The 12,935-nt window shown below is 47.3% G+C and overlaps 1 protein-coding gene across 3 annotated transcripts in view; it reads left to right on the top strand.

Annotated features, from left to right (window-relative positions):
- aasdhppt (aminoadipate-semialdehyde dehydrogenase-phosphopantetheinyl transferase) overlaps positions 1 to 12,935 on the top strand; it is a 71,902-nt gene that overhangs the window by 38,856 nt on the left and 20,111 nt on the right. The window lies entirely within an intron of this gene.

The following is a 12,935-nucleotide window of genomic DNA, read 5'->3' as shown; positions in this document are numbered from 1 at the left end:
ACTTTAAATATGAAGTGAAAATTAGGACTGAGCAATTAGCTAAATTAGCAAAGGCATCTTTTTGAGAAAGAAAAGTAAAGATCTTGCACTTATGTATTACCTTTTACAACCTCTGCATCCCACAGTGCTTTACAGGTAATCCTTTTGAAGTATATTCACTGCTGTAATGTAGGAATTGAGGCAGACAATTTATGCACAGCAAGGTCCTACAAACAGCAATGTGGTAATGACCAGATAACCTATTTTAGTGATATTCATGGAAGAATAAATATTGGCCAGAACCCTGAAGAGAATTCCCTTGTTTTTCTTAGAAAAATGGCAAGTATCTTTTATACCTGCCTGAGTGCTTTAACATCTCATCCAAAAAAGAGCACTGACAGTGCAGCAGCCCTGCCACACTGCATTGATCATGTACTCAAGCCACTGGAATGAGAATTGAACCTAGAACCTTCTGAGTCGGAAGCTAAAGTGCTCCACCGAGCCACAGCTGACACAGTCACGTTGGAAGCTAATTAAATACAATGAAGAGAAAAAAAAATTGCACAAAGCTATCATCATGTGCTCATATCAGGAGAGCAGCTGTTCTGCAGGGAAAACATTACCATGCAGAAAATGTAATTTACATTCACAAGTAAAAACTGTGACCGTTTAGATATATATATATATATATACATACATAGTCTTCCTGTGTTGACATTTCCAATTTCCTATTTTAGTCGGCATTACTGCGACCCCGATGTCATCATATGGCAACAAATGCTGTGTGTGATTCAAAATATTTATCAGAGAACTCTACTTGTAACTGAATAACTCATACATTTCTTTTTTTATATAAATCTAAGTTTTCGGGATGAAGACATTTATCTTTATCAATTAGATTTGATTGCACATTCCACTGTGAAGTGGTTATATTTCTGATCCACTGTGCCAAATTTTCACCAAAACTATATATATTCCATCTACTCAAAATTGTTTCTTTGAAATTGTTCCATCCTTAAAAAATCTGTTATGCTATGAAACTCGATAGTCATATTTATAAATTCCAGAGATATTTGTGAATTGACCTTTTTGAGCAGATTTAAATAGGTTGAGAAATTGTCCATGACTTTATACACTTCTGTGTTCTTAAAGTTAATTACAGCAAATATAAAGTGTAATTTTTAAAAACTAACAGATTTAGTTTTAAATATTGTAAGAAATTGTTTTTTAAAGAAACGTAGAATATTAAATGCAAATCCGATAATTAGGTATTTTGTACTTGGTATAGTAAATGTTTTGTATTCTTGAAAGCGAATGCTTTATTCTTGAGCTTCTGTGTTTTCACAGTCATGTCTATATCAGATCAAGGGGCAGAATTTTTACCTTGGCGGGCAGGCGTGCACCCGACCCACTCGAGCGTTATATAAAGCACGTTGACATTGTGCCGATGTCAATGTGCAATCTCGCGATATTTCGCTAGGTGGGCATGCAATGGAGATGGGGGTGCACCCGCATTAATTAAGTGACCAGTTAAGGCCTTTGAGACATCAGTTGTCTCCGATTTTTAGGCTGTCGCACGGGCAAAGCGGGCAGGCTGGGAGGCCACAAAACCTCATCCACAGGCGGGATAAGTGGGGTCAGTGGCCTTGTCAAAGCGCTTAATGAAAAGTTCAGGATATCACTTGCTACTGGTTGCTTCTGTGAACAGGACAGCTTCATTTCGCTTCAGAGCTGAATTCGGAGAATTTAGAGGCTTCAGTTCAGGACTCAACTGTTGTTTTCCAGGCCCCCAGAGGATTCACACCACGTGGGGCCTTCCAGGTATCAGACAGCCTTCCTTTACCCTGGTAATGGGGATTGTGGTCTCTGCTGGAGGCACCTCCTCTGAGGAGGAAGAGAGAGCCAAAAGGGAGAGGAGGCCAGGTGTTCCAATGCAGCATCCAGGGGAGTGACCTGTAGGGGGAGAGGCGCAGGCACAAGGGGCGCAGGGTTAACAGAAAGTCCAAGGCGGAAGGGGTCGCAGATGACACCAATATTCTGCTGCCAGGGTTTACAGGCGGCAATGCAGCTACCTCAATATGTCTGAGGTGCAATGCTGATGAAGGCTCCATCTCTCAGTGACCTCCATCTGTCAGAGGATCGGCCTTGAGATCAGCTCCAATTGTGTGGGTGGATACCCCATGCCAGTGGCGCAGTAGGTCATGGTGGCCTTCAACTTCTATGCCTTCAGCTCTCTCCAGGGGTCAGTGGGAGATCTGTGTGGAGTCTCGCAATCAACTGTCTATAGTTGCGTCAAACTGATGACAGATGCTCTGTTCAAGCGTACATTGACTTTCATTCATTACCGTATAGACGAAGCCAGCCAGGCAGAGCGAGCAGGCCACATAAAATCGCGGAGCGCAGCCAATCACAGGCGGCTGTTGGCTTCCCGCCTGCGCTCCCCCCCTGCTGATCCCGCACACCAAGCGCAAAATTCTGCCCAAGGTGCAATAAAAGCAAAATACTACAGATGCTGGAAATCTGAAATAAAAACAAAGTGCTGGAAAAACTCAGCAGGTCAGAAGAAGAGCCATATTTGACTCGAAACATTAACTCAGTTTCTCTCACCACAGATGCTGCCAGACCTGCTGAGTTTTTCCAGCACTTTCTGATTTTATTTCAAGGTGTGTTATATACTATGACAATTGCACAATTTTCAAAGACTGATCAAAAGTATTAATCAGTTTGAAAATCACTACAAATATGCAACTTACTTTCAAAATGACTCTCAAAAACGGTAATTACATTGAATTATTGAGTGTATTCAGTGTGACACATCGCTTAATATTAGCTCCTAAAACAGTAGCTCTTGTGCAGTACACCAGGATTCAATGGTTAAAAGAATCCACATTGAATCTGCATGTAGTTCCACCCACCAAACATAACTGAGAAGTCACACTATTGTGTTAGCTGTCCTGTTCACTTGTTTGCATCAAACCCCACTAAAAGTTATACTCCTAAAACATGTGGATCTGTAATATAAGGGGTTAACATGGTGTCCCAATACATGCAAGATTGGATCCAGGCACCAGTTGACCTAGAACACAAGACGTTGCTAAGAGACTTCCTGTTATCTACTGAAGGGAGTCGGAGCCGAAACCGCATGGGAACAATGCCCAGTACTAAACATTGTGTTGGACGAGTGCCCAACGCGGACTCAGTGAACTCGGCAAGTAGCGCATATATAAGCCTGGAAAGTCCCCAGTTCGGGGAGTCTGCTCCGGGTTAAGCTAATCGCTGAGCGTGGGTCACAGGCGGCACCTCCGCAGAACTGACGGCTCCCAGTTCCAGTAATTCGTGGAGTAAGTATATAGCCAATTATGCCAGACCCGTTGTGAGTATCGGACCTGGTTTCTATCCTATGTAGGCTAGGTAGGAAACAAGCAAAATAAAATAATATTATCCTAGCAAGCTAGTCTCCTGTTCTTTGTTTCCGCATCAAACTACCCGCCTGCGAACCTGATCCTCATAATTTCTTAGAACATTTTGGCGTAGTCGGCAGGATCAATCGCAATTGAGGAGGGATTTTGATGCGAAACAATGTTTGGGAAAAGGAATAAGAAACCAGAAGGGCAGGCCGAGGCGGTTGCGGTCCCAGGATGGCAAGGGCCGTGGCATAGTGTAGCGGCCTGTTTGCGGAAGGGTGGGGGGCGACCGGAAAACTGGGAGGCCGAAGGCGTAGGAACCACCCCAGGGTCGCTGCTGTCCACCCTTGAGAAAATCCCGGTCCCCTCAAGGAACCCCTTGCCAGGGATCCAGAGGCGGATGTGGGCTTGTGCGGCGGCTTGTAAGCAGCAGTCTGACAGGCGTCAGAAGTTGGAGGCTGAAATAGCAACCCTTAAGCATGAGCAGGGGCTCAGTAGCGGGGATGCCTCCGTGTTAAGACAAGAAATTATAAAACTAAAGGCAGAAATAGCAGCACTAACGGAATTAGCGGGGCGGGCGATCACACATTTGTCGTCTAGTAAGCGGAAGAGTGAGCGAAAGCGCCCGCGCTCCGTGAACCCCACTCAAATAAGGGCGTTTGTGGCACAGCTAAATAATGGGGACGGCTGGGATATTGACCACTGGGACGGGAATATATGGGGGGACTCGGATGATCAGTACGAAGATGAGCTGCCACCCCAGGTGCGAGCGAATCCGGTCGTCCGGAGAAAACAGGTTCAGAGACGGCCTCCTGTTGGGTTTGAAGTGTTGTTGGATGATGAGGGAAATCCCCAACGAAACGAGCGAGGCGAGCCTATCCATCATGAGATCCCCCAGTTGCAACCTCCTCCGGAATTCTCCGAGTTAACGGAGGATTTTACTACGGAGGAAGTATTATACATTACTCAAAAGACCCGCCGAAATCCTGGGGAGCCCATTGAATTGTGGTTGGTGAGGCTTTTGGAAGAAGGAGGACAGCAAGTCCAGGTAGACTTTCAGGATGCGCCCAAATTTGGGGGATTGGCCAAAGATGCGGCAATAGACCTGGCATATAGACGACAGGCCAAAGATATGGTAGGGGAGAGGGGTACGGGGACTCTGTTCGGGATGTACGCCCGAGCGGTAGCAGAACAATACCCGTTCCCGTCTGACTGGCCACCCCTGGAAGGAATATGGACCACGATTAAGGAAGGAATAAAAAGATTGACCCGGCTATGTGTACGGGATGCCTTGTTGTTAGGAGTCTTGGATGAGGTAGAAAATGTCAACGTGAGCAAACAAGCCAGGGATCACCTGGTAAAAACGGCTCCCCCACATTATAAGCCGTTACTACTTACCATAATGTTGAGTGGCAAAGGAGAAACGTTGGGGGAGGCTCGGAGTATGATGCGGGAGATGGGAGGACTGGGAGACTGGGGGGCGCAGGGCCGGGGTAATAATGGGACTAGGGAGGGACGTCGCTCGGAAACTCGAGGTGACTCTAGATCCAACCCCAATCAAGGAGCCAACCCCGGACCCTCCCGCCGAGCCCTATGGCAAGCGTTGATGCAAGCACAAGTCCCGGTTGCGGACGTTGATGGGAGACCCACGAGAGAGCTGCAGGAAATGTGTAAACGAAAGGGACTTAAAGTGTCCAGGGTAGAAACTGAGGCCCGTGAACCACGGGTGACGGCAGAGGAATTGGTAGAGCTACTAATACAGAAATGCCAGTTCAGGGAGGCGGGGAACGTTGCTTCAGATAGAGGGAAAACCCCCACCCGACCGCAATGGGAGTCCTCCGAGGAGGAGGAAGGAGAGGTGACAACCCCTTACAGGGAATGTTGCAAGGTAGACCGGCGCACTCGCAATGCGAATAAGAAGGGGAAGAATAAGAGAGGAAGGGGTGCTAAACGCCTGTACCCGGCGTTGTCAGAAGAGGACGAGTGGGAGGACCAATAGGGATTGGGCCAAGCCCCGAAGATTTGCCCACAAACGAGCCAATGGTCGGCCGATGACATCAGACCACATGTGGCGGTGACCATTTATTGGCGCAAATCTGTTCAGACGGTTATGGCTCTAGTGGACACTGGGGCGGAGGCCACCCTAATCCATGGAACTCCCCATAAGTTTAAAGGAACCCCAGTCACATTAGTGGGATTGGGAGGAAACTTAATAGAAGGAAAAATGGTGCAATTACCCTTAGGGATAGGGGCAATGCCGATCAGGACCCATTCGGTAATCATAACACCGGTCCGCGAGTGGATCCTAGGAATGGACGTGTTGGCAGGGCTAACCTTATACCTGCGACACGGCAAATTTGAATTTGGAACCTTAATCCATTGTCGCACGGTATTGGTGGGAAAAGTGAAAATGGACCCCTTTCCCATCCCAATAGCCGAAAAGGTGATCAGCCTGCGACAGTATAGAATTCCTGGTGGGCACAAAGAGATCTCCGCCACCATTAAGGAATATTTAGAAGCGGGGGTACTAAAAACGTGTTCGACTGCTTGGAATAACCCGTTGTGGCCGGTCCGTAAGGCTGATGGATCCTGGCGGATGACGGTGGACTATCGGCAATTGAACCGCCATACCCCTGCCCTGACGGCGGCGGTACCTGACGCCGTTACCATTATAGGACGAATACAACATCACCCTGGTACTTGGTACGGAGTGATCGATTTAGCTAATGCCTTTTTTACTATCCCAATCCCCGAAGATAGACAGGAACAGTTTGCCTTCACGTGGGAAGGTAGACAGTTCACATTCACACGGTTGCCTCAAGGCTATCTGCACAGCCCCACTATATGTCATAGGATAGTGGCGGAACATTTGGCAAGGTTCGAAGTGCCGGACCATGTAATGGTCTCCCACTACATTGACGATATAATGATACAAGGTAGTGGGCAGGCCCAGATACAAACACTGTTGGACGCATTAGTCCAACACATGAAGGGGTACGGATGGGAAATCAACCCGGCAAAGATACAAGGGCCTTCCCAGACTGTGAAGTTCCTGGGGATAATTTGGAATAAAGGGGAACGAGAAGTTACCGAGAAGGCCAGGGATAAAATTCAGGCCTTCGCAGTTCCTCACACGCAAAAGGACGTACAGCAATTTATCGGACTATTTGGCTTTTGGAGGCAACATATACCACATTTGGGACAGATACTGAGACCATTATACCAAATTACCAGGAAGAAGGCAGAGTTTGAATGGACTAACAACCATCAACTCGCCTTCGAGATGGCCAAACAAGCGATACAGCAGGCTGTATCCCTAGGAAAAATACAGTCAGGACCGGTCGAATTGCAGGTTTCGGCACAGGGAGACTATGCAAATTGGAGTCTATGGCAAAAACAAGGACGCGTAAGGAAGCCGTTGGGGTTTTGGTCTCGTAAACTACCCCCGGCGGGGGTGAGGTACACCCCCTTTGAGAAACAACTGTTGTCCTGCTACTGGAGCTTGGTGGAAACCGAGGCCCTGACAGCGGGACACGAAGTAATTATGAGAACGGCTATACCCATTCTCCCGTGGGTAATGAGTGATCCCACTACACATAGGATAGGGACGGCCCAAGAAAGTAGTATCATCAAATGGAAATGGTATGTGTCAGAAAGGGTGAAGACTGGGCAGAAGGGGGTGTCAGTCTTACATGAGCAAGTGGCGGAGGCCCCTGAGGGAGGGGAAGTGAGATTCGAGGTGATTGAATACACAGAATCACCTGTGAAACTTGGGAAAAGGTACGATGAGCTGACGTCGGAAGAGCAAGCCACTGCTTGGTTCGTGGACGGCTCGGCTCAATGGAAGTCAGGACGGCGTAGGTGGAAGGCCGCTGCGTATAATCCAAAGCAAGGGATTACATTGGAAGAATTGGGAGAGGGTAAGAGCAGCCAGTGGGCCGAGCTCAAGGCGGTGCATATGGTAATCATGCAGGCCGGAATTATTGGGGTACACCTATTTTCCGATTCATGGTCAGTAGTTAACGGGATGACTCAGTGGATGCCCACATGGCAGGCCAATCAGTGGATGATCCAAAGTCGGGAAGTATGGGGTAGGCCGCTGTGGGAGGAAATTTGGGAGAAGGCCCAGCATTTAAGGATATTTATCACACACGTGGACGCCCACACGTCCCGAAATGACGCAGAAGCCCTCCATAACCGATATGTTGACGGCATAGTTCGAGCTATGGTAATACAGAGGGACACCTCGGTGGACCTAGCCAGATGGGCACACCAAAAGGCTGGGCATTGGGGGGTACAAGGGACTCTACAATGGGCCCGGGATCGGGGTATAGACCTGCTGGTAGACGATGTAAAAACCGCAGTGAATCAGTGTGAGCAATGCCAACACCAAAGACAGGGAGTGCCTCAGCATATGATGGGGCACATTCACCGAGGAGAAGGCCCCGGCCAAAGCTGGCAGATGGACTTCGTGGGCCCATTGCCCACGTCCCAGGGATGCAGGCACATTTGCACAGCAGTGGACACCATGTCTGGGGTCCTGGTGACCCATCCTTGTCGCCATAATAATCAGCAGGCAACCCTGCGATGTTTAGATATGATAGAACAATTCTATGGGATGCCTATGCAGGTCCAGAGCGACAACGGTTCGCACTTTACGGGAGGGCGGATAAAGCAATGGTGCAACGATAATCATGTCGAATGGATATACCATGTGCCGTATCATCCGCAAGCAGCAGGACTGATTGAGCGGATGAATGGGATCTTGAAGTCCTCTCTTCGGAAGGCGGGGGGGGCGAATGATTTGACAAATTGGAAAAAGAACCTCATCCGAGTTGTAAAACAAATTAACAATCGTCCATTGGGGAATGGAGTTACACCCTTAAATAGGATGATAAAGGTATGTGACACGCCCGAGGCGCGTCCCATTAAAATGTGGAAATTCGATGCGGAAGCGGAACTGCCAGTCCGGGCCACCCCGGCATCAGCGGGGCTTGATTTGCGGGCCTTGACGACCCGGACGTTGGTGCCCCAAGTGCCAACGGCAGTTAAAACCGGCTTGGGATTAGTTTGCCCTTCCGGGACTTATGGACACATTCTCCCACGATCTGGGTTATCACTGAAAGGGATCGATGTCATGGGTGGAGTTATTGACGCAGACTATCAGGGAGAGATTGGGGTTATCCTAGTCAACATCACCACCGAGCCCTACGTGGTTAATAAGGGGGATAAGATCGCCCAATTGGTAATTAAACCTTGTGACATGTCCACTGTGGAGGAGACGGGGGCCCCTACGAAAATAACCGAACGGGGAACGGGGGGTTTCGGATCCACTGATGTAAAGGGGGCTAAAGTTTGGGTACGCCAGCCAAATGGCCCTCCAAAACCGGCAGAAATAATCGCCCAAGGGAAGGATAGTTTGGTGACAATAATGTATCCAGGGGACTCAGCCTGGCATAATGTGCCGGCAAACCAATGCTACCTCCGAGAAACATGAGCCCACGTCTTCTCGTCACCATAGATCCGGATCATGGCATGGTGGTGGGCCCTGAATGTGCTATGGACTGTTGGAATCCTGGGTCGGAGTATGTCAAGACCCGGGTCGGAAGAAACGAAACACAATGCTGGTGCTCTGGGACAGATCGTCAGCTGGGAAGCCAGTGACCAAGAGCGAAGGCAGGACAATTTTACGTGCCCCTCCGGACAACGATGTGACATTATGACTATCACCAGCAATTGCACGTTGTATCGATGCAAGGGCAGCTTTGAGGATGCAAACACAACAGTGGCCCCGGGCTGCGCACTGACCATTCACACCCGGGTGAATATGTGTTCCGAAGGACAGTGTCATGAGGGTGGTATTGAATGGACTATTATTACCGCCAACGACGAAATGAGGATTACCAATGGGACGCCAATCACTGGCAGAGGCCCAATGGACTGGTTAATCAGGGGAGAGTCTGGCATCCCAAAACATCAACCACCTTCGATGACGTCGTCATTTGATGTTAAACTATGTGTCGGTGATAGCACTAACTGTAGTGTATGTGATGTTGTAACAACTGTGCCTAAAGTACACCACACGCATTTGGCCCCCATAGCATCGACTTGTCAGACAATGGCCAGCACCGCCGCACAAACCAATGTACATTGGCAAGTCCGACTGCCAGTCATACCCGAATGTAACCCTAAACGGCGACGACGGGCATGGTACGATACCTTGTTAGGAGGGGCAGGGACAGTAATGGGGATATCCAATGCTATAGACTCTGAAGTGACCCGTACTAAATTATCCAGTACGGGGCAAGCAACTGCACAAGGCCTGTACACTATTGGCCGATGGATGCCGTCGGCCATGATGACGCAGGAAGAGACTGCACGAATTTTGCTGCATTCCTTAAAATGGGAATTGGACGTGTGGGATTCGACTCAACGGCTGTTCCAAAATTTTACTGTACAGATGAACTGGACAATTTGCGGTATCCAAATGCTGCATGCACATTTGCAAAAAGAACGATTTTTACGAATAGTCACTTCGCCTAATGTTCAGGCCTGGCGAGGGGTGTGGAACGTATCTGAGAAATTATGGATGAACACCTATCCGGACAAAACATGGTGTAATGCAACGCTGTGTAAAGGACATTTTGTAACCTTGAATGTAACTGATTTTGTGACGGTGTGCCGATATTACGTATTGCCGGTCATTACATCTGATGGATATTACTTTCTCAAAACAAAAGGGAATTGGTTCAGTCCGGCCACCAATCTTACCTATGACTTGTCCGCGTGTGAGCAGGCGGATCAAGGAAAGGCCTGTCTGTTGATGGATCGATATCGAGACCCGTGCCTTACAGAAGACACGGCTTTGTGTGAATGGATGATTGAGGCACCCCGAGATATGATGTGGCAGATTGGTCCCCATACGCTCTGTGTGGCCACTAGTCATGCCCATGCCTTACTCCCGACGACCCCTTTTTCAGGTTGCCTTACTGGCATCTATCGATGGCGGTGGCAGAACCATACTTACCTATTGACCAATTACAGCGGAACGCAACACCTCACCACTATGCAGTGGCAGGTATGGCTGCACCCTTGGAGTATCTCGCTAGAGCGTTTTAAACAGGCCCTCGATCGCTCGGAAGAGCTAAAGCAGATATTGCGACAACATCAAATCAATGTTACCCGGGTGACTGTGTCCACCTTTATACATGGCCAAAAGGTAGTACACGCTGCTCATGTAGTAGAGGTGGAATCCGCCCATCACTGGTGGGATCTGTTCAATGGGCTGTCAACTACGGCACGACGTTCCCTATTTCCTCCGTTGTTCATTTTAATCGGAGTTTTAGTGATTCTGACCTGTTGTAATATACTGACCTGTACGTATGTTTGCCGTGTGCGGCAGCAACTGGAACAAAACATGTACATGTTATAACAATGTATTGCTTATTATTATGTATTTGTATAATCGTTACATGTATTGGGCCAATCAGTGGAATGTAATATAAGGGGTTAACATGGTGTCCCAATACATGCAAGATTGGATCCAGGCACCAGTTGACCTAGAACACAAGACGTTGCTAAGAGACTTCCTGTTATCTACTGAAGGGAGTCGGAGCCGAAACCGCATGGGAACAATGCCCAGTACTAAACATTGTGTTGGACGAGTGCCCAACGCGGACTCAGTGAACTCGGCAAGTAGCGCATATATAAGCCTGGAAAGTCCCCAGTTCGGGGAGTCTGCTCCGGGTTAAGCTAATCGCTGAGCGTGGGTCACAGGCGGCACCTCCGCAGAACTGACGGCTCCCAGTTCCAGTAATTCGTGGAGTAAGTATATAGCCAATTATGCCAGACCCGTTGTGAGTATCGGACCTGGTTTCTATCCTATGTAGGCTAGGTAGGAAACAAGCAAAATAAAATAATATTATCCTAGCAAGCTAGTCTCCTGTTCTTTGTTTCCGCATCAAACTACCCGCCTGCGAACCTGATCCTCATAATTTCTTAGAACAGGATCATGAAATTAGACAACTGCTTTTTATTTAACTCAGTTGTTGTGTAACGCACCTATCAATTCATCAGCCACGTTTTTAAGCCATATTGACAGATTTGTGCCCAATTTCATTCATTTTACACTGCCATTGCTCATTTTCTGTAATTTATTTAGTGCTGTCTCTCCCTATTCTGTGTAATGCTATACAATTTTGAGTCTGCTGTAGAAATTTTCTTGTGTTCAGACACTCCTTTCAGTGTCTTTCTTTTTTGAAAGATGTCTCACATTGAGGTATACCTCTTAATTGGTAGCATAACCCCTGGGCATGTAACAATAAAATCCCCTGTCTATCTAGTTGGAAATTCAAAGGCAGATTGCATTAACACTAAATAAGATGAAGTTTGCATCAAATTGTAAGCTGCTTTCTTCTGCAGTGAAGTATGATCAGAATTTCTCAGTTCAATCAATATTCAGTAAAACAAAGGGCATAGGTCCTTGACAACATCCTAGCTGTGTACTGAAGACCTGTGCTCCAGAACTAGCTGCACCTCTAACCAAGCTGTTCCAGAACAGCTACAACACAGGCAACTACCAAGCAATGTGGAAAATAGTCCAGATATATCCTGTCCACAAAAAGTGGGACAAATCCATTCCAGCCAATTACTGCCCCATCAGTCTACTCTCAATCATCTGCAAAGTGATGGAAGTTGTTATTGACAGTTTTGTCTAATTTCATGATCCATATGTTTTAGGAGTAGAACTTTTCATGGGGATTGAAGTTTTACATGTAAAGTAATGGAAGCACCTGGTTTGAGAAGCTGGTAAACAGGACTAAGATAATTGCCATTCAAAGAATGGTCCATCTTCATTTTAAAAAGTTCAGAGGGGGAACAGTGAAAACATTAAACAATAGGTGGCACCTTTCTGAGTTTCTTGGTAGAGACAAGATGTCTATCGTTGTCCCCATTAGGGGTTTAAATTACTCATGAGGGTCCCAGATAAAAGGAAGGGTTGGAAGCAACAGGAAAGCAAGGGAAGACCTTAAAGTATCCATATACTTTTCGGATCAAAGGACATATAACGTTGGATGTAATTGGTTTAAATCTCTACCTGCAATGTTGCAGGTGGGCCTTATTACTGTGGGGCACACTGCAGGGAGATTTTCTTTTGTTTAGTTGCATCGGTTTTGTCACAGAAACTGTCAGTCAGCTTTGAATAGCTTTGAAACAGGCATTTTATGTCTGGAGCTGAAGCAGCTTAGAAGTAGGCAGAGACAGAGAATCTACTAGAAGCTGTAAAGAAGCTGTAGACCAGAAGCAAAGGGCTATCAGAAAACAGGAGTATTTCTGAGTTGGAGTCACTTAGCAATGGTTCAGTGAGGCCCATGCTTGATCTGGGGTGGCGATAATTGTGAGGTGCTTAAGAAGAGTTGCAGGGTTGTTTTAAATTCTTTATGGGATGTGGGCATCACTGGCTAGGCTAGGATTCATTATTCATCCCTAATTGTCCTTGCATTGTAATAAGCTTCCTTCTTGAACTGCTGCAGCCTATGTTGTTAGTTGGAT

Source organism: Carcharodon carcharias, chromosome 11 (genome assembly GCF_017639515.1).
Source record: "Carcharodon carcharias isolate sCarCar2 chromosome 11, sCarCar2.pri, whole genome shotgun sequence".
Taxonomy (NCBI): Eukaryota; Metazoa; Chordata; class Chondrichthyes; order Lamniformes; family Lamnidae; genus Carcharodon; species Carcharodon carcharias.
The sequence above is the reverse complement of the archived record's forward strand: the minus strand, read 5'-3'. Positions and strand labels throughout refer to the sequence as shown.